General features: G+C 42.3%; 1 long non-coding RNA gene across 2 annotated transcripts in view; it reads right to left on the bottom strand.

The window, feature by feature from the left end:
* LOC144308088 (uncharacterized) overlaps window positions 1-23,028 on the bottom strand; it is a 478,315-nt gene that overhangs the window by 130,569 nt on the left and 324,718 nt on the right. Inside the window, exon 17 of one of the 2 annotated variants that reach the window (XR_013374736.1) lies at window positions 16,515-17,621. The exons of the other annotated variant lie outside the window; for it this stretch is intronic. This is a non-coding gene — a long non-coding RNA (uncharacterized LOC144308088). Of the gene's footprint in view, window positions 1-16,514; window positions 17,622-23,028 lie in introns of those variants that run through there. 2 annotated transcript variants of the gene reach the window in all.

Below are 23,028 nucleotides of genomic sequence, written 5' to 3'. Positions count from 1 at the left end.
ATGAATGGATGTGGCTATGTTTTAATAAAACTTTATTTATAAAAACAGATGGTAGGCCAAATATGGCCCATTAGTGGTTGTTTGCTAACCTCTGCCATAGAATAGCATAAATCTACACTTCCTAAAATAGAGACAGCTCTAAAAGTGTGAAAAATAAACTAAAATGCACATGTATAGCCTAAAGGAGCTAAGAAAAAGTCAAGACACAATGTAAGTTTAGCATACATTTTTCAGTAGCTGCCAAAGACAGACATCTTCTTGTGCTACTCCTTCATAGTCACCCCTCATTCCTTACCCCTGGCAACCATGGATCTGTTCTCATCACTTATGGTTTGTCTTTTCAGCTATGTCAAATAAATGTAATCATATTATCTGTCATTCTTTGAAACTAGCTTCTTTCTCATGCAAGATTAAGTACTTAAAATTCATCCAAGTTGCTGCATGTATCAATAGTAGGTTTCATTGTATTGCTGAGTAGTAGACAATTATAGCTACCAACTTGTGTGTGTGTCTGAGAAATAAAGGAATTTATTTCAGTGAGATCAAAACTGGGAAGACAGTGGACTAGCATCTCAAACACTGTCTCTCTGAAAGCAACTTTTAAAAATCCATTCACAGGTTAAGGTGTATTTGGGTTGTTTCCTGCTTTTGGCTGTCACAAAGCTGCTATGAACATTTGGGTATAGGTTTTTGTGGAAACATAAGTTTTCATTTTCCTACTGCAGATACCAAGTAATGGTATTACTGTGTTGTATATTAAGTACGTATTTAATTTCATACAAAACTGCCAATCCATTTCCCATCATACAGGTTTTCTAATTGCGTTTATTATTCTTCTATATTAGGAAGTAGCATCCATCCAGTGAAGCTCCCAAATGTACTGGCTGAGTGACCTTGAGGAAGTTCTTGAGGATCTAACCCTTTCCTAGTTAAAAAATGGGGATAGCAATGGTTCTTATTTCATATGTTTCATGTGAGTTAACAAGATGATGCTACTACAGCACTTAGGTCAGTGCCCATACTAGTAGCACTCCATCAGGGCAATTCTACCCCTACAGAAACTTGGCAATGTGTGGAGACATTTCCAGTTGTCACAACTTAATGAAATACCATAAGCATCTGGTGGGTAGAGGCCAAGGCTGATGCTAAACATCCTACAATGCACAGGACAGCCCCTCAACATTAAGAATTATCCATCCCCAAATGTCACTGATGCCAAAGCAGAGAAACCCTGACCTACACAGAGAAAACACTCAACAAATAATCTATTATCATCACCACTATCATTCTGAAAATGGGTATTTGTTCAAACTCAGCATTTACTCAAGTTACTCAAGAAGGTTGGGAAAGTATACCTCTCAAGAAGAATGCTAACTTTAAAGGAAAAGGAGTAGTTGTCTATAAAACCAAAGTTGAGAAAGTGAAAATATAATTAAAATAAATCACCACTGATTTTTTCCCTAAAATTTCCAAAGAAAAAGCTAATGTCCAAAGATTTTTCTGAAGCTTCCCTGAAAATACCACATACACCTAGAATCCTAATATAGTTACAATTTATTTATTTATTTATTTATTTTTTAAGATTTCATTTATTTATTCATGAGAATACACAGAGGAGAGAGAGAGAGAGGCAGAGACACAGGCAGAGGGAGAAGCAGGCTCCATGCAGGGAGCCTGACATGGGACTCGATCCTGGGTCTCCAGGATCACGCCCTGGGCCGAAGGCAACACTAAACCGCTGAGCTACCCAGGCTGCCCTAGTTATAATCAATTTAAACATAACAACAAATATTTCCACATTTTTCGCCACAAATGAAGAAACATTTAAATGTCAGTCATCCATTCAAGTCAGTTCAGCTAAGATATCTCACTTACACACATGAAAGAATTGGCATAGATTTAATCTAAGATGAAGATGGGATAACAAAAAGAAAGTCCTAGAATACTCCTATGATTGAGTATGAATTCAACGAATATCTGTTCCCCCAGATCCTTCTCCCCAACCTTAATTCTTTTCGTAGAAGCAGACAAGTGAACAAGTGCAACATTCTAATTCCATTTACCTTCCCCAGCACAGTGCCACATAATGCCAGCTGCATCATGCCAGTTCCTGCAGACCGCTAGTCTCTTCATCATAGGTCCAATGAACCATCAAGGTCCCTTTCAAGTCAAATATGCTCTGGGGAAGTTCCATTGCCAGTTCCTTTCAGGATAGACCTTGGAAAAAGCCTGGAGAGACTTTGCTCCTCCCCCTGCTCCTGTCCCAGATCTAGAGCAGCAACCCATCTCGGGTTAGCCAACCTGGGGTCCCTGGGTAAATCAGGTGAGTGGAAGAGCTGGCAGACTGGTGAGTTTGGAGGGAAGACATACACTAAGTTGCTTGCATGTTTATTATTTAATGCTTTAAATACAGAATTCATTCAAAGTGCATCAAGCAGTCCTTAATGACCTTTAATGGACCTCCTCCTTACATAATTCTCCCACCACAACCTCCCCACAAAATGCTTGATCCAAAAAAACAAAACACATACATTCTATTAAGAAGCCTAAGAAGGGAGACAAATGACCTGAACATAACTGTATTTTAAACAAGAGGAGCAGGGATCCCTGGGTGGCACAGCGGTTTGGCGCCTGCCTTTGTCCCAGGGCGCGATCCTGGAGGCCCGGGATCGAATCCCATGTCGGGCTCTGGGTGCATGGAGCCTGCTTCTCCCTCTGCCTGTGTCTCTGCCCCTCTCTCTCTCTGTGACTATCATAAATAAATAAAAATAAAAAAAAATAAAAATAAACAAGAGGTGCAGTTAGGTCAATACAGCACCAAGTACGTTAAGCAGTTCTTGAAATAATGTAAACATGATCCAATTTGCACTTTTTGCTTGCTTGGTTTTGTTTTTTCCTTTTTTTTTTTTGTTTGTTTGTAACAGTTTTACTAAGATACAATTCACCCATTTAAAGTGTGTACAATTCAATGCTTTTTAGTGTAGAGTTCTGCAGCTATCACCACAATCCATTTTAAAGCATTTCATCACCCCAAAAAGAAACTCACACCCCTCCTTATTCTCCCACCCCCATCAAATCTAACTATGTTGATAACCAACCAAAGTAAATTTTATAAATCCTTTAAAAGCTGCTTAATATCCATTTTTCCTTCTTAAAGTTATTGACTATCTTTCTGTTCTGGTTTCTGACTGGCAATATTCACTACAGGGTTAGGACTAGAGAAAGTACCTAGCCTCTGGCCCAAAGTATCAGGCAGCACTGAAGCACTCAGATTTATCAAGCTATTGTAATGCAATATTTAAAAATTATTAATGATTATTTATGACTATTTATGATTTAAAAATTAAAATGAATGCAAAAGCCCCAGAATTGTAAATAAAGGCAGAATTCCATAATCCTTTTTGTGATAAAAAGTTATTTATAAAAACAGGCAGCCAAACCACGGGCATTCATTACTAATTCAGTTTTTGAACATACCGCATTACAATGTCTGTGTGAGAGAGAGTGCATACACACACTTGCTCCCGTGAGCGGGGGAAGGGGCAGGAGGGGGCAGGAAGGATCTAAAGCAGGCTCCATGCTCAGCCCAGAACCTAATGTGGGCTTTGATCTTACGATCCTGAGATCACGACCTGAGCCAAAATCAAGAGTCCAATGCTTCGCCAACTGAGCCACACAGGTGCCCCTAATGTTAGGCATCCTGATGCCTGAGTCTTTTTGGTACCCCCTTTAATTTTGCACCTTAGACAAGTGCCTCACTCTCCTTACACTTGTCCTAGCCCAGATACTGTTTTCAGTTTTTCCCCTTCATTTTGCCCTTTGTCAATAGACTAGTGTAAAACAAAGTAATTCTGAAAGGCTAGGGAAACTACTACAAGAGACACAGGACAATCAGATGATCCATGCACCGGGCCATCATCCGCCATCATCTGCTAAGTAATGGAGATACTGATTGTAAACATTTGCGAAGATTCAACTCTGGGACCTGACAGGTAAACACACAGATTTCCTATTAGCATGATGCCCAACAGGGGCATGTTAGCAAAACTCATGCTGCACAAGGTATTTATTAATGATTTCAGGGACAGGGTAAGTACACAGGTAGTAAAAGTTGATGCAAATGTATTAAGTTAATAAAAATTATGGAGGAACATAAAAAGCAGAGTAATCTAATAGGGTTCTTCTGTGAATGAGCTACCTGATAAAATTTAACCCAGAAGGGAATAATTGAAGGAGTACAACCCAGAGATACTCAAGAAAAATAGCTAATAACCAAAAGCCCTAAAAAGCCATCAGTTTGGCAAGATCGAAAATGTGTACAAGATGTTTGAATATATTAATGGAAGGATATAGAAAAATTTAGAGACACTATGGTGTATGTTTGGTGCCTTAATGAACCTCCTCCTTATATAACTCCCTTACCACTCTCTCCCTACAATGGTTGCTTTTTGAGAAACTCTAGTACATTTGGTCAAGGAGCCCAAGATAGGGAAAAAATGTCTTGAACATAGTTCTATTTTAAATAAGAGGTACAATTAGGTCAAACGTAGATCAAAAATAAGGAGCGTCAAGAGACATGTGCAGATGAAACGTGTCAAAATTTGAGTCTTTACGCTTAAAAAGTTTAGGAAGAATTAAGATTATTTTTATCAAATGTGGAAGGCATAAGAAAAGTAATGAATACTGGCAAACCAGCATCTCGCATGTTTATTAGTCATGAAATACAAGAGATAGATGATGATGAACAAGCAAATTATGCTGGCAAATAGAGGGAAAGGAAATGCTTCCTACAAAGAGCACAATCAATAGGAGTTATTGACATCGAGTGGTGAGCTCGTGCTTGGGATTATGATCAAAGGGGCCATAAATAGGTACATTTAAAGCCCAGGCAGGAAAGAACACAGGACCAGGGCTGCTGTAGGTTCCACAGTAGCAGATAAATGGGAAAACCATCCTAAGGATGATCAATGTCTCAGCTCACAAAGCTCCATTGGAAAGAAAGAAGAGTTTGAAGACACTTTAAGTGTCAATGTGTGTTGGTTTTTCCCTCTTTGTGCCTGGTTGCACTTTCTACCAGTTCTTACCCTATTTATGCTCTAACAGTCCAATCCCTATGGGTTTCATTGCATGGGTTTCTATGCCTTTTGGCTTCTAGTTGTATGATAAGAAGCTTCTGGCACAGGACAGGAGACGCGCTTCTGAGGCTTCACTGCAACCATTCACAGCACAACTGAGATTCCCCCAAATGACTGAGACACACACCGGAGAGCCTGTCAACACCGTAAGTCAAGCAGCTGAAGCTTCGCCTTCCATAGTCTGGTGTTTCAGCAGTAATGCCAGGTAGCCTCAATACAGCCCAAGGCTGGCAACACTTGAGTCACACTCAGCATTTCTCTATAGAGGTGGTGTAATTATGTCCATTTTACAGACCAGCATCCTGTGATAAAGTGACGGCATGGCATATAAGGATTTTGTTATTATTGTGCTAAGATACATGTCATGTAAAATATACCATTTTAGCCACTTTCCAGTGTGCAATTCAATGGCATTATTACATCCACACTATTGTGCAACCACCATATGTTTCCAAAATTTTCCCATGACTCAAATTTTCAATCTCTCTTTAAAAATTTTTTTCTGGTAAAATATACATAACATTAAACTTGCCTTTTTAAGCGTACACTTAAATGGCATTAAGTACATCTACTGCTATGCAACATCACCACCATCTACCTACAAAGGGTTTCATCTTCCCACACTGAAATGCTGCTTCCATTCCACAACCCCACCCCATAGTGACACTATCTTAATTTCTGCCTATATGAATTTAACAGCTGAAAGTGCCTCCTAGAAGTGGAGTCATACAGTACTTGGCCTTTTGTATCTGGCTTATCCATTTAGCAGGATGTTCTCAGGGAACATCTACATTGTAGCATCTGTCAGAACTCCATTCCTAAAACTGAATATATTCCATTGTATGTGTAGATCACACTTTGTTTATCCATTCATCCACTGGTGGACATTTGGGTTATTTTCACCTTTTGGTTACTGGGAATAATCTTGCCATGAACGTCAATATATAATATCTGAGTCCGGGATCCCTGGGTGGCGCAGTGGTTTAGCGCCTGCCTTTGGCCCAGGGCGCGATCCTGGAGACCTGGGATCGAATCCCACGTTGGGCTCCCGGTGCATGGAGTCTGCTTCTCCCTCTGCTTATGTCTATGCCTCTCTCTCTCTCTCTCTCTGTGTGAGTATCATAAATAAATAAAAATTAAAAAAAAACTTAAAAAAAATATCTGAGTCCTCGTTTTCAACTCTTTTGGTTATATACTTAGAATTGCTGGGTTGTGTGGTAATTCTAGCTTGAGCTAAAGGATTGAGGTTTTAAAAATCTCCATGTGAGTTTCACTATTTTCTTCAACAATGAAAAATAAAAGGCTAAAACCCTCGATCTACATTGTTATGTAATTTTAATAAATACATACCAAATCTACAAGAATGTCCAGTAGGATCATCTAAAGAGCTATACAAAAAAATACATGGCATGTGGGAAGGTAAAAACCCAATTCCTGGTGCCCTACTGATTAATACTGATTCCTTATATCATTGCTGAAAATACAGAATGTCACATTAGAGGCATCATCATTCTTTGGAAATTAGTTTCAGAAACATCTTGTTAAACTTTACTTCTTCTGGTGAAGTAGTGAGTTTTAGACTACTATTTTTAGGGATATAATTGCATGAAAAAAATCCTTATTTTGAAAATGAAAGCCCTGCCACACCTACACACAGAGACTAGAAGGGAGAGAGACTAAACTCCATTCCTCCAATCTCTGAGCCCACACCTGCACTAAAATAACCTCCATCATACCCCACTCTGGGGCTGCTCTGTAAGACGCTCTTTGCTTTTTTCCCATTAAATCTAATAAAATCTCAGGGATAACTCCGTTCTTTTGCCTCACCAATAAGAAGGGAATCGTTTATCATCTGGCAAGTCAGGTGTGCAATCTTCCATGCGTTCATTCCTGCTTAAAGCTGGTGTCAGGACAAAATGTCAGCCACGCATCCCCATCTAGTAACTGCATCAGGTGGTGAGGTATATTTTGAAAAGTGATAACACCGGTTGTGCAGAGCCGGTCTGATCCCTAGTGAAGAGTGACAGGTCAATGCAGGAAACTCGGCATTGCTCTTGCAAACATCATCTCTGACGCTCAGTCTGGTATTAGTATCTCCATGATGACAGGGGCCTCGGGGAGGCTGACACACTCATTCAAATTTGTTTAGTAGCAGGGCTTAACTAACACCCAGAATATTGAGTCTGGAACCCCCATCAGACACAGCTGCCTCCACCCCAGCTTGTAATTAGACACCTTCCAAGACAAAAAGAAATGGCAGCTCCTTTTACAAGAACAGTCAAATCTGTGTGCAAACCCCACTCTGATTCAAACATGGGAGGAAATATTTACCCTCCCCTTCTTTTCTCTTTTTCTTTTTTTTCTAGTTTTAGAGGAAAACTGGTGGACAATTTTTAGAAAGATTTTTTAGAAATCTCTATTTCCTGAGGAAGTGGAGGATGATATTGTCACACACAGGAGAGCAGAAGACGCACTCACTCCATGCGTCTCCAATTTTAGCGTGCCAGAAATTACCTGCTGTGTGCTGGCTAAGAATGCAGATTTGGGGCCCTCACCTCCAGAAAGTTCTGAGTCTTTACCTCTGAGCACTAGAAATGTGTATTTGTAGCCTCACATCAGGTAAGGATAAAGGTAGCATGTTGGTTTTCTACCGCTGTATCATAAATTACCGCAAACCAAATGATTTAACACGTGAATTTACTTTCTCAATTCTGGAGGTCAGAAGTCTGACAAAAGTCTCACCAGGCTAAAACCAAGGTGTTCACAGAGCTGTGTTCCTTCCAGAGGCTCTAGAGGAGAGTCTATTTCTGTGCTTTTTCAAGCTTCCAGAGGCTTCTGGCATTCTTCAGCTGATGGTCCTCTTCCTGCATCTCCAATGCAGGCAGCATTGCCATCTTCCCACTTTGCTTCCGTCCACATATATTTATCTTTGGCCTCAACTGGGGAAGGCTTTCTCAGGCTGTACCACTCTGACACACCCTTATTTTTTTTTAATTTTTTATTTATTTATGACAGTCACACAGAGAGAGAGAGAGAGAGAGAGAGAGAGAGAGAGAGGCAGAGACACAGGCAGAGGGAGAAGCAGGCTCCATGCACCGGGAGCCCGATGTGGGATTCGATCCTGGGTCTCCGGATCGCGCCCTGGGCCAAAGGCAGGCGCCAAACCGCTGCGCCACCCAGGGATCCCCTGACACACCTTTTCTGTAGTCAAATCATCTTCTGTCCTCCTCTTAGAAGGATCCTTGTGATTACCTCGGACCCAACTCGATAATGCAGGATCACCTCCCCATCTCACGGTCCCTGACCTAATTACATCTGCAAAGTTCCTTTTATCCTGCAAATCAACATCTTCCCTGTTTCAGCAATTAGGGTATACATATATTTTGGGGGAGAGAATGGCTATTAGTCTGCCTACCACAGGTGGTCCACAGGCCAGACTCAGGAAAAAAAAAAAAACCTGCAAGAAGCAGCGTTTACTTCATTGTTTCTCATTACCCACCATACCCATAAGGCAGTGATTCTCAGGGAGGGAGGGATGATATTCCTGCCCTGGGGACATTTGGCAATGTATGGAAGGAGTCATGATTAGTATGGAGAAGCAGATGAGAAAGAGAACCCATGAGAAGAAACACAACTTTTTTTCTAACCCACTAAAAAAGCTACATATTTTCTACATGGTCTCTTCTCCCTTGCGCAGTGCTAATGGAAATGACACGCACTGTGGGGTCAGGTGAAACTGGGTTCGTGTCCCAGCTCTGCTGGGTATGACACAGAGATTGCTTCAGTAACTCTCTGAGCCTTTGGTGTCCTCATCTGTAAAGTGAGAAGAGTCATATTTCCCTCAGAGAAGTGAGGTGAACCCTGGAGCATGACGGCTAACACACCTTTCACTTGCTTGGTTCCCTAACCATTAACTTAGAGGAGTAGCTATTTCAGTCTTGCTCAGATAGATATTCCCAGAAGGAACACTGCATTAGAAATTGCCCAAACCTGTGTCTATCGGGTAATCACACCTAATTGATGGTGGTCAGATCAAAAGGAAGACAAGCAAGAGAGCAGCTGTGTCTAGGATGTAAGCCACAGTGCTGGTCAAACAGAAGACTTAACTAAACCATAGCAATTTAGGTAGGGATTATGAAAAGTCATCAAAAGCCAGAAATGTGCGTGTTATCAATCCAATCCCCAAAGCAGTGTGTACACAGTGACTGTTATGAGCATAAATGATAGATGGCCAAACACCTATAAAACAAATAAAGATAACCAAAGGGGTAAGGGGTCTGTTTGCTTTCTAGATGAAGAGGTGGCCTCAGTAGTAGTGACATGGAGGATTGCAGATGGGCTGCAGGAGCTGAGGATGGCCTTGCACAGCAGATGTGGCCAAGGTGCCAGCAGCATGGCAAGTTACTACACCTTACCCAAGCAAGCCTCAGCTACTGAGACTGATTAAAACAAAATACATTCTGGCTGAGGCTCCATGTGAATCCTGCAACGTCCTGTTTGTGGAAATGAGCACAATGAGCAAGCAGGTGAGCTCCCCTAACTAAAATCCAACCTGCTTTGTAGGAGACTTTGCTGCGGAGGCCAGGTGCACAGCTCATGCCTGGCACCACGGGGCACAGCAGAACATACCACCACCACCCATTATCCCGGAATGTGGGCGTGAAGAATATGCCCACATCCACGAAGCAGGGATAGATCCCCATGGAAACGCCTCATCACTGACATTTCAGCTCCCCGTCCCAGTGCCGAGAACAGGAGGCACCCACTGTGACCTATTGCTAACAGTTTATCAAGACAAGGAGGAAGCATCTTGCCTTTTCACGGTCAGAAACAACACAGGGTATAGTCTTCTTTTCCTTGTTTTTTTGTACTTAGGACAAGACTTTTAAAAAATCCCACTGGATCCTTTTACATCTGAGACTGCCTCACAAAATAGAATGAGATTTAACCTAAAAGCCAAACATCTATCAGATTTTATTTTTAAATATTTTATTTATTTGAGAGAGACAGAGCATGAGCAGGGACGAGGGGTGAAAGGGAGAGGGAGAAGCAGACTCCCTGCTAAGCAGGGAGCCCAAAGTGGGGCTTGATCCCAGGACCCTGAAATCATAACCTGAGCTGAAATCAGATGCTGAACCCACTGAGACACCCAAGCACCCCAAGATCTATCAAATTTTAAAGGTGAGAAGGCATTCTGTACAGCACAGCTTTTTTGCCAGACCTATACTCTACAGAATGTGTAGGGTACAGCTCCATTACTCTCTAAGAATTACCCTGTGTTGTCAGAGGATTGTAAAAAGGAGTACAAGTGCTTCTCCAATGTCACTGCAAACCTAGCTCTACTGCATTATTCTGGATTCCAGGCGATGTGTTCAAATTCTTAACTCCATCAGGGTTGACAAACGAGTCACTTTATCTAAAATGCAGCCACTTTACATCCATTTACACCAAAGGTGAAAAAATTAAGAGAAAGCATTGTTAGCCTGGCTTTAATATGAACAGATGGAAAAGCCTCGCTTGGCCATGAATGTGTATCATGGTTTTACATGTTATGAGCTGAACTGTTGAAATTCACAGATTCACAGGTTGAAATCCTAATCCCCAGGGTCTCAGAATTGGAAGTGGTTGTATCTGGAGATGGGGCCTTTAAATAGATAATTAAGGTAAAATGAAGTCACGAGGGTGGGTACTTATCCAACATAACTGGTGTCCTTGTAAGAAGAGGAGATTAGGACACAAACAAGCAGAGAGGGCTGACCATGTGAGGACACTCGGAGGAGACAGAGTCTACATGCCCAGGAGAGAAGCCTCGAGAGGATCCAGCCCTGCCTAAGCCTGGATCTCAGACTCCCAGCCTCTGGACTGTAAGACATAAATGTCTTTTGTTTGAGCTCACCACTCTGAGGCACTCTATCATGGCAGCCTGAGCACACTCATACATATATTTTCTGTATCAACTGTTGGAAGTTCTCCTTTCTTTGTTTTACAAACTTTATTGAGGACCTGGCTATATGTCAGGCCCAGGACAATAAGTTTTATATTTCTAATTCAGTTCTCTGAAATGCAACATATGAATTACTAGCCCTAGTTTATGAACAAATACACTGTTATAAATCTGCCCAAGATCACACTAGATGATCCAACTGGACCTCCTCCAGTCTAGATAGACCCAGAAGCAGGTCTTATTTTGTTTCACTCCCTCTTCCTCCAGGACCCAGGTGCTTTAATGAGTAAAATGTCTCTGTGTATCAGGAGAAATATTTGTGTGTGAGTGATGCCTGGAGAGAGCTGAGAGCTGTACCACACCCATCTGGGAAGAGCCCACCATCAACTCCATGGTCACCAAGCATGGATCACCCTAATAGGGAAGCAGAGCTGTGACTCTCTCCCTTTACATACTCATCCACATCCACATGGAATACACTGGATGGCAGAGAACACCAGCCCCCCTTCTTTCCTCCCTTGCCTGTTCCACCACACCTCCAGGTATGGCCCCTTCCTAGCTTCATAGCTACATTACTTAGCCACTGCTACAAAACAAATGACAAACTTAGCAGCTTAAAACACCCATTTATTAGCTCACAGATCTGTAGGATACAAGTCCAGGATAGATGGCTAGGTTCTGCACCGTGGGTCTCCCAAAGCTGTCCCCAAAGACACTCCCAAAGTGTCTGCTGGGCTGGGTGTTGCTACCTACAATGTTCATAAAGAATTCATTTCCAGGATCATTTGGGTGGCCTAATAAATTCTAAAATAAATTTAGGGGCACCTGGGTGGCTCAGTGGTTGAGCATCTGCCTTTGGCTCAGGTTATGATCCCAGGATCCTGGGATTGAGTCCCACACTGGGCTCCCCGCAGGAAGCCTGCTTCTCCCCCTGTCTATGTCTCTGCCTCTCTCTGTCTCTCATGAATGAATAAATAAAATATTTTAAAAACCCAATTCCGTTCCTTTGGTTGTAGGACTGAGGCCCCCATTTCCTTGCTGGCTGTCAGCCAAAGGTCATTTCTTCTCCTAGAGGTCACCTGCACTCTTTCTCACATGGCCCCTCCATTCCTCAAACCACCAGCAGTACCTTGAGCCCTTCATATACTTCAAGTATCTCTGACTTCTCCTTCTACTACCAGCTGGTAAAATACCTCTACTTTCAAGGGGTGTGTATGATTAGATTAAACCTACCTTACCCCAATATTCTCTGTTTTACCAATATAAAGCAACATAATGAAGGAAGCAATATATAATCATATAATAGGCTCCTACCCACACTCAGTGGGGAAGGGATTGCCCAAGGGAGGGTCAGCCTTAGGTTCTGCAACCACAGCAGGTCACACATACCCCCTGTCCTTATCATGTCTCCTGTTCCTTCCACATCAGTATTCTAAGCAACTTCTTTACCTTTTAAGCAATTTTCATTTCCCACCCTAGAGAAACAGTGACCATTATCAAACATCATTGTAAAAAAAAAAAAAAAAAAACATCATTGTGACCTTGCCACTCTTGTATTAGTGCTCCTTTTACTCAACATTTATGGAGCACCTCTGCAAACCCCTCCTCCCCCACTATTCTGAGCACCATAATGAGAGAAACCAATCAGAGAAATCTCATGAAGGACACACCCTTAACAAGGAAGATGACCCCGAATAGGCAGACAACTATCTGGGGCAACACTGCCTCAGAGCAAGTCAGGAGCCAGGAAGAAAATGAACAGATGAAGCAGGTGTCTGGACTGCAAATGGTATGGGAATGCTATTCTAGATGGGCAGCCTGGAAAGGTCTGGGTAAGCAAAGATAGACCTGCATGGGGCCACCAAGGTATTAAGGATGGAGTGTTCCACAGAGAGACCAGGAGGTTGAAGACCCTAAAAAGGGGAAGGGCTGGCTGTTTGAGGAGCTAGGGACAAACACGTATAGGGCAGAGCTCCCACCGATGAGGAACTCCTGGAAGAAATGAGGTCAGTTAGCTGCAACGATTTATGAAATGCTGGTATATTTACTGAATGTAAACTACAGGTACACAATGCAGGTCACCTCCATCACATAAGCTATGACCCTCAGTAAAGCAACATGGCCAGCCTAAGGGGATCTCGTGGGGAAAGGTTTTGGGAACAAATGCCCCTCTCCTCTCCCTCTTGGCCCCTGCCAGGGCTCACGGTTGGACCACGTTAGGCAGGACCCAATCTGAACCCCCAGGGCATGCCTCTAGTTGATGTGATCCACAACCATAAACCTTCAGGAGTGGAGTGGGGGGTGGAGAACAAAGCAGAGTGCATTTTGGGACATAAACACATCATCACAGCCCCAATCTTGAAATCTGGAAATATGCCCAAGTGGACAGTTGGCGCTGACTACAGTCAGGTCTCCTAAACATCGAAGATTCTGCAATTATAAGGCATTGCTGATTTTCTAGGTTCTTTATTTCAGGAACCTCCAAGTTGCTTATGAAGCCCAGCTGGGAATTCGGTTTCCCTCTGGGAATGATATGGGAATGCTATTCTAGATGGGCAGCCTCTGGGCTGGGCTGCTGTCTCAGCTGATGCTGCCCAGAAGCACGACACTGATCTGCTCCATGCTGGGGGGTTGGGGTGGGCAGCTCCCTTCTCATGCCCTCCCAGCTGGAGCCTCCACACATGTTCTGGGACAAGAGGGCTCAGTCAGCAAAATGCGTCATCTTTTCTACAGAGATTTTCTATTTTGGGCCGTGAGTACTTGCGGCACAGTCATCGCTCAACCTGTAACCCTGTGATTCCAGCTGAATACCATCACCTCTATCCTTCCTTAGAAAAAAGGCTCTTGAAGGCTGCAAACCTTCCCAGCCCTTAATGAGACTCCCTTTTCTCCAGTAGGGGCGATGCTCTGTCCATTTCAAACCTTTTATCCCTCGTCCTTTGAACAGTGCCCAACTTTCATTAAACATTTAAAGAAGGATACATTCTGAGAGGAAATTAGCACAGAAGATTCTACTTGTCCATGGGATGAAATAAAATGCCTTGGACAAAGTCAGGAGGAGAACCCTGATCACATCAGATTAACACGAGATCTGGCTGAAAGCAAAGGTGTCCTCAGTCTTTCTGGTGAAGACAAATAGACCTTGTCTTCACTCTGGGACCTTCTGCTTTGAAGTTACCAACATCCCCCACTAGTTCCAGACATGCTGGGGCAGTCAACTCCCGGAGAGCAGGAGGGAGGTATTGTTGAAAGTGCATTTCTTTGTGTGCCAGCATGTAATGCAATTGCAGTTTTACATGGTAGTGGAAATGAGGACGTTGTAGTACTATTTACTTAGTACATATGTAGGCAATGAAATGGCCTTAGCTGGTGCCTACCTACTGATGGGAGTGCATGGGAGTAAACTGATGGCTAAGTAGCCCATTGCGTGACATCTACTTGTTCAGATAGAGCAGGGCTGCAAACTTTGGTACTATGGGCACTATAAATATATATTTGAAGTTCGATTTTCCAACATATAGTATAACACCCAGTGCTCATCCTGTCAAGTACCCTCCTCAGTGCCCATCACCCAGTCACCCCATCCCCTGCCCACCTCCTCTTCCACTACTCATTTGTTTCCCAGAGTTAGGAGTCTCTCATGTTTTGTCACCCTCTCTAATTTTTCCCATTTTCTCTCTTTATGGGCACTATTTAGACCAGATAGTTTTTTTGTTGTGGGGATTGTGGGGGGCATTGCAGGATGTAGAAGCCTTCTATATATTTGGGCCAAGCCACTTTTGCACCCAGTGCTTTGTAACGGAGAGTGGATTTGAGCACTTGGCCGACTGACATTTATTGCACTCCCCCTAAGTGGCGAAAATCACAGGAGCCAATTGTGCACAGCTTTCACCTGAAAGCCATGCTTGATCACATGCCTTTGGGTTCTGTGCTGTTTAGCTGAGTACCTCTTTTCAACAGCTCCACCAGAGTACCTTCTCCTTTCCGATCATAATTAGGGTGTTCTTGTGGGACCTGTGAGAGACCTGGAGGCACTCTGCTAGCAGAATGTCACTTGGAAGGATAGAAAGAGGAGGTTTTCAGGTGCGTAGCAGGCCTGGCAACCAGCATGTCTGGAGACCCAGTTCTGTGACTGAGGGGACCAGGCAGCCCACTTTAGCAGCTGCCGAGCCCTGTTCTGTTTTATACTTACAGTATGGTGTTCAAGCCATGTGAGACCCCCTGAATGGCTAACCTGCACGGTTTCTTCTCAACCAGTAATTATATCTTATGTCCCAAAGGGCAGCCCTTTTAGTTCAGTGCCTGGCTTTAGGAAAATAAATACCCTTCTCTAGCAGCCCGGAGGCACCATTAGTGTCTTTTGTATTGGCAATGCTCCTAATGACATTTAATAATTATTAATGTCCCAAATGGCATCTTATTTTGTTGTTGTTCAGTAAGTCTGATTACTGCTGATTACCTTAAATTACACGATCACCCAGGTTCACGCAGCACTCAAGTAAACCACAGGTTCTACCTCCTACCCATCTCTGCCCCTAAAAGCTTTATGAAATGCAATTCCTGCTTTTGTCCAAATACAAAGCCTGTGTCTCAGCATCATTTCCTGTTTTTCTCAAGTACAGGTCGAAAAAAATGTAGGCTTTCCCAAGCTTTGAACCTGGTCATTCAGCAACCATGACCTTCCATTGGTGCTTCAATGCCACTGCAGTTGTCTGTACGCTGCATCTTGTTGTTGATCTAATTGGATACTCATTGGATGCCTTGTCTCCTTTTTACAGGGAAACTAAAGTGAGGATGGGGTTTCATGTTGGGAAGGACTTTCACTGCTGGGAAAAGCAGGGCATACTGTACTCCTGACCTCTCCTCTTGCCCTGACAGACCTGGCCTTTTGCTGGCTGAACAGATAAATATATGCATGAAAAAAGATAAACAGTGGTGACAGAAGCTTGCTCCCCGTCACACAGCTAACTATAAGCCCAGCATGTCTTTTCTGCCCCAGCTCTACTGAGCTATAACTGACACACAGCACTGTGTAAGTGTAAGGTTATGATGTGCTGATCTGATACATTTATAAACTGCATAAGGATTACCACCTCCATACCACCCATAGCTACCATTCCTTTTTTGTTTTTTTGGTTTTTGTTTTAAGATTGTATTTATTTATTCATGAGAGACACACAGAGAGAGGCAGAGACACAGGCAGAGGGAGAAGCAGGCTCCCTGCAGGGAGCCCCATGTGTGACTCGATCCCGGGACTCCAGGATCATGCCCTGAGCCAAAGGCAGACGCCCAAATGCTGAACCACCCCAGCGTCCCCCATTCCTTTTTCGTTGTGAGAACTTGCAAGATCTACTTTCTCTTTTTAGTAACATTTGTCTATGGTACTGTATTATTAGTTTATAACCACCATACCACACGTTAGATCCCCAGACCTGTTAATCACATATAACCGGAAGTTTGTACTCTTTGAAGAGTATCTCCTCATCTCTGCTACCCCCTAAGCCCTTGGTAACCACCTTCTACTGCTCTTTTCTTTTCTCCACATCCCTGCCAACACTTGTTATGTTTTGTCCACCTCATTCTTTGAGCAACCACTATACTATTGCCTTGGGCTTTTATTTTCTACTTGCACTTATTTTCCTCCCATTTTTTTCTATCTAATTTTGGATGGACCAGTAAGTTGCAAACCAAGATCGCAGGAATTGTGGCCTTTCTGAACATCAATCTTCTCTCCTTGAGGACTGAGCCTGTAGTATCTTTGCCCCCAAGTTGAGATGATCACGGTTGCTATACTTAACATCCCAAAGCATGCCACATTTCCAGACTGTTAGTGACTAGACAGAGTCTTATGTACCTTTATATCTTCAAACGGGGGGTAGGGGTGATTTTATATATGTACTATGAAGAAAATACAACAAGGTAATATGATAAAGAAGGGACAAATGGATAGACAAATGGTCTTGGTTAGACTGTCTAAGGAGGCTTACTCCTGAACTGAGAGAACAAATGATTTTTTATAAAGCCAATCAAGAAAAAAAAAAAAAAAGCCAATCATGTGAAGACCTAAGAAACAAAGTCTTCCAGACAGTAGCAGGGGTAGCAAGTGCAAAGGTCCTGTGGTTAGCATCCTCAAGAAGTAGGAAGACGACCAGTGTAGCTGGATATAATTTGGAGTCCTGAAGAGACAGGAAATGAAGTTGGAGCACAGCAGAGCCACTGGGTCAGCAATTATATAAACTGATTAGTGTTTAAAAGGGGTAAAGAAAATCCCTTTCATAAGTAGCTGTAGAAGGCAGTTGTGGTATATTCTCTGAGGTCACCAATAAAAGTAAGAGAATCATATAATGTCCTTTGGGTGTCACTGCCAATTTTAACACCATGTTGTTCATCCAGAATCCCCACACCCACCACATATTCATTAATCCAGGAAGAGCTTCCCTCTCTGGCAAGAGAGAGGCTGTCTCATGTGGAACTTTAAGTCTGTCATCGCCATATTTACATTGCAAGCTGGCTCTCTTGATCATGCCCTGGTACGTTCCATCCTGGAAGGGAAAGAGAAATGACACCACAAAGAGAAATACCCAACTACACCCTGTCTTCTTCATTAAGCATATCACTTACTTAAACAGTAACCAACAACTGAGAAAAGACTTCCAGAATTGTCTCACATCTGGAAGTTTGAAGGTAGAGAAGCAAACTTAATAAATATGTAAATAAGTAAGCAAACAAGATGGGGTTTCACACATATCAGACTGTCAAAGACATGAAAAGTGTTATAAAACCAGAAAGTGAGAAAGTGGGAACACATACAACACACAACTGGTGGGAAAGAACAACCCCTTTGGAGGCAATTTTGCAAAATCTAATGAAGTTCAAGATTGGTATAATCAACAACCCAGCAATTCTACTTCTAGTTCTATGCCCTAGAGAAATTCTCCCCTGTGTCCACAAAGAGGGAGGTGCATAGATGTTTTCTAAAGCATTGCTTGTTATAGCAAACAACAAATCAAACAAAAAATCTAAGATCCAGCAAGAGGGAAATGGATGGATTATGACATATTCATATAATGAAATCTCTCATGACAATTGAAGTGAAGAAACCAGAGCTACTTCTGTTAACATGCTTAAATTTGAAACACCAGGGATGCCTGGGTGGCTCAGTGGTTGAGCATCTGCCTTTGGCTCAGGTCGTGACCCCGGGGTCCAGAGATCGAGTCCCACATCAGGCTCCCTGTAGGGAGCCTGCTTCTCCCTCTGTGTCTCTCATGAATAAATACAATCCTAATACATTAAAAAAATTTTTTTGAAGCACCATGTTGAATGGTGGGGGGGAGAAAAAAGTTATTGGTGATTGCACAAATTTTTTAAATAAATTTTTAAAGATTTATTTGAGAGAGAGAGAGAAAGAGAGCATGAGCAGAAGGGGCAGAAGGAAAGGGAGACAGAATCCCAAGTAAACTTCTCGCTTGAGGAGTTTATTTATCCATTCATGAGAGACACAGAGAGAGGCAGAGACGTAAGCAGAGGGAGAAGCAGGCGAGGAGCCTGATGCCAGACTGGATCCAAGGACTCTGGGATCAACCACCCAACCACTGAGCCACCCAGGCACCCCTTGCTGGGTATTCTTAAGATATCTTTTCATAAATTGGATTCTGGAACACTCAAATTTCTGTCAGCAGTAATTTATTAATTCGATTCAGCAGCAGAAGGATTGGGGGAAAGAAACTGGAAGGGTAACCATTTCTTACTTGTTAGAAACCCTGGTTGCTAAAATATAAAAGTGACACCATGTGGATTGCTAAAGGAACAATATAATTCTTCAAAATTACAATGTTCACATATTATTGAGAACTTTTGTTATCCCTGAAGAATTATGACTTGAAGCTCTACCAAAGTAATCTTATGTTTGTCTTAAAAACAAATGGATTTTCTAGTAACCTGAGAAATACATCTCCTACTGTTTTATCTAAGCTCTGTATTAGTCATTAGAGGGAGGTAAAATTTCTTGACAGAAATGTGTGTCACAGTCTCCGAAAAAAAAAAGAAAACTAGAAAATAATGCAAACATATCAGGATTAGTTAGGAATCTGTTACTGGTGTTTCAAGAGTATAATGTAAAGACATTGGTGAACATGAGTAAGCTCTTATTATCACAGATGTAAGAAAATATCTCTCCTTCTTCCAGAAACAACCTTGAAATTGTAATATTGAGTAATACTGAGTTTCAAAATTGTTAAAATGCAACTGGAATGTGCGGCAACAATGGGAAATAAAGAACATCTATAGTTGCCATTTATTTTTTTCTAAACATATCACTACCAACAATGGTTTTTCTAATAATAAGAGATGTCTATTTGTATCCAGTGGGATAATACATAAAAACATTCCGTGCTAGTTGTATAATTCTTTATTTGAAATTTTGCAGACTGCCTATACTGACCTCATTCTGAGGATGATCTGTGATCATTATACTGATTAACTCAAGATAAATGATGGAAAAGGTCCATCATAAAGCAGTTTATATTCCAGCTTCCGCCTTCTCTTAATTTATGACTTTAGAATATTCCTTCAGCTCCTCAATACCGCCAAGTACTTGTTTGGTGCACCATCATATGCTACCTGTGTATTTACAAATAAAATATGTGTTCACAAAGATAAAGATAATAGAGGGACGCCTGGGTGGCTCAGCGGTTGAGCGTCTGCCTTGGGGTCAGGGCAGGGTGTGATCCCAGGTCCTGGGATTCGAGTCCTGCATCAGGCTCTCCGAGGAGTCTGCTTCTCCCTCTGCCTGTGTCTCTGCCCCCCTCTCTCTCTCTCTCTTTCATGAATACAAAGATAGATCTTTAAAAAAAGAAAGAAGGTAAGATAATAGATTGGCTCCTCCTAGGCAGCCCCGGTGGCTCAGCAGTTTAGCGCTGCCTTCAGCCCAGGGCCTGATCCTGGAGACCTGGAATCAAGTCCCACGTCGGGCTCCCTGCATAGAGCCTGCTTCTCCCTCTGCCTGTGTCTCATGAATAAATGAATAAAATCTTAAAAAAAAAAAAAAAGAAAGTACTGAGATTGGCTCCTCCTGGCAAACAGAAGAGCAAACACCTCCAGATTGCCCAAATTCATCCTAATGAGGGATGGCCATTAGCCTCAATGTCCAGAGAACCACAGGATTAAGAAAAACAAAAAACAAAAACTGAGGAATTTAGATGAGCATATGAAAATGTATTACTTGAAAATCCACTACTAGTCTTCTTTTAAATAGCCGCCCTCCAGTGAGAATTCCCATTGTTCTATTGTGTAATAAATGCTGAGACACTCATTACTGTTTAATCCTATAACAAGCACACTACTACTAGGGAGTTAACCAATTTAACCCTTTTGGGGCCACACCGCTCGCTTCTAAGTGTGCTCTCAAATGATCCTTAACCTCATAATAGGCTGATGCTCTGAGGTGTTGATGCACAGCAATATCTTGATTAAAGAATGATCTTATTTTGAATCTTAAGAAATCTTAAAATTTTTAACTCACTGGTCCAAATTCTGATATTTAAGGTCAGGCATATGTCCTATGTAGCTCATCATAATTGACAACTCTGGCATGCAAAATTGAAAGTTTTCTTGAAAAGGACTTCCCTTTTGGTTTCCTGGTTTGTAACAGGGTTTTTCTTCTTTGTATACTACTGGAGCAGAAAATACTGCAACTACCTAACACATCAGTTCAACTGATACAGAGATTGCTCATGGTCGACTTTCTGTCACTTGATTGTATTTGTTTGAGCAGCTCCTTTGTGGCCACACCAGCAGCCAACCATGGGAATAACACAGGCAAAGGAATCCCAGATGCTGCTATCAAAAGCTAGATGCTTTTGAAGCAGATGCAAATGGCCTGGGGAAAGGGAGACAGCATGTGGAGTGGTGGAGAAGTTGTACACAGGTTGTAAATGCAGAAAACTGAAGAAGAATAAGGCCGTGAATCCTGGGATACACTAGTAGTGGGGTGAGCCGTTCCTGACAAACACCGTGAGGCGAGAGCATGCTTGAGGCATTTGAGGAGCAGCAAGATACCAGCGGCCTAAGATGGGATGGGACAACCAGGGGGAGTCATCAGAGGGGAAGTCAGCTGGAAGCAGATGCCAGCCATGCAAAGCCTTACATTGTAAGAATAAGAGGAGAAGCTTTAGCATATTTTGAGGAGAGAGTGGACATGAACCAAATTGTTCTGAAATACTCGATCTGTACAGAAAGGGGAAAAGAGGAACTTTACAGGGAAAAAACCTGGCAGAGAGTACCTGAGCTGAGTGATCACGGCTGGTATCACAGTGATAAGACACAGGGACCTTACAAATCCTTGTTAGGCTGAGGACAGCCCTTCACCTCTGTGATGTTCTTGCCCAAATCCCAAAACCCTGGTCTGAGAAAACAGACAAACCCAAACTGAGGATCTTCCTACAGAATAGCCAACAAGTCCTTCTCAAAAACGGTCATAAAAGGAAAAAAGAAGAAACTGTCACAAATCAGAAGAAAGTAGGAGACATGTTACCTAAATGCAATGTGGGATCCTGCATGCATGCGATCCTGGGACAGAGATAATTCGTGGGAAAACTCAGGATTTCCAAATAAGGTTCCTAGCAAAAGTTAACAAGACTGTGCCAATGTCAATTTCTTAGTTTTGACAAATGTGCTGTCATTGTGTAAGATGTGAACATTAGAAGAAGCCAGACAAAGGATACAAGGGAACTCTCTGGAATATCTTTGCAATTTTTCATAATTGTAGAATCATTCAAAAATAAAAAGTGTTTGGGGATGCCTGGGTAGCTCAGTGGTTGAGCGTCTGCCTTTGGGCTTAGGTTGTGATCCTGGGGTCTCAGGATTAAGACCTCCATCAGGCTCCCCAGGGGGAGCCTGCTTCTCCCTCTGCCTGTGTCTCTACCTCTCTTTCTGTGTCTATCATGAATAAATAAAATCTTTAAAATGAAATGAAATTAAATTAAAAAATATAAAATAAAATAAAATAAAATAAAATAAAATAAAATAAAATAAAATAAAATAAAATAAAATAAAATAAAATAAAATAAAATAAAATAAAATAAAATAAAAAGGGTTTTCTGGGGGAAAGAAAGATACTCCAGGCATTTCCCAGAGACACATATGACGGCAAAATGAACAGTTAGAAATCAAAGTGACTTAGGTCAGGGTGGGAGAAGTGGGGGTAATGAGAAGTAGGATGGTTTGGGGCACATTTTAAAGGAAGAAACCATGGAATTTCCTGGCAGGTTGGATATCAGTAGTAAGGGAAACAAGTCATGGATGGTTCAGAGTTTGGGGATCTGGGAAACAGGCAGTGTCCATGAATGAGACGGGCCAGATGGGGTGAGGAGCAGGATCCAAGGAGAAATCAAGAGTTCTTCTGGACATGCAACGTTTGGGATGCCTATTAGCTATGCAGTGGACAGGCAAAGCTGACCTACTAGCTGAGAGAGTTAGGCTAGAACTCAAGTCAGGGTTTGAGGCAAAGATGGAGCATCATCAACAAGAGGTATATAATCCCCACAGAAGTGGGAGACAGCTTCCAGAGAGCAAATGGGCAGGCATGTGGGAGGGAGGGAAGGAGAGGAGGGCAAGGAGGGAGGCAGTTCAGCAGGCAGTCTTTCCGTTACCAGATAACACTCCTGTAGCATAGCTAAGCCTTGCACAAGTCAAGATGGAGGCTTAGCAACCAGGATGTTGAAGAGCCAGGGCAACTGAGGTCAGAGATTGCCATGGAATGTCCCTGAATGTGAGTCTATGTGTCTGTAAGTGTGTGCATGTGTGTGTGTGTGTCTGTATGAGTGTACACATGGGTATGCACACTTTATACACACACAAATATGTGTGTATGGCACGCTGTATATTGTCTTTCCTTAAAATAGGGTCCCTTTCCTTGGGTATCCTTGGGGATTTTTGAGATTTTGCATCATT

This window comes from Canis aureus, chromosome X (assembly GCF_053574225.1).
Source record: "Canis aureus isolate CA01 chromosome X, VMU_Caureus_v.1.0, whole genome shotgun sequence".
NCBI lineage: Eukaryota > Metazoa > Chordata > Mammalia > Carnivora > Canidae > Canis > Canis aureus.
The sequence above is the reverse complement of the archived record's forward strand: the minus strand, read 5'-3'. Positions and strand labels throughout refer to the sequence as shown.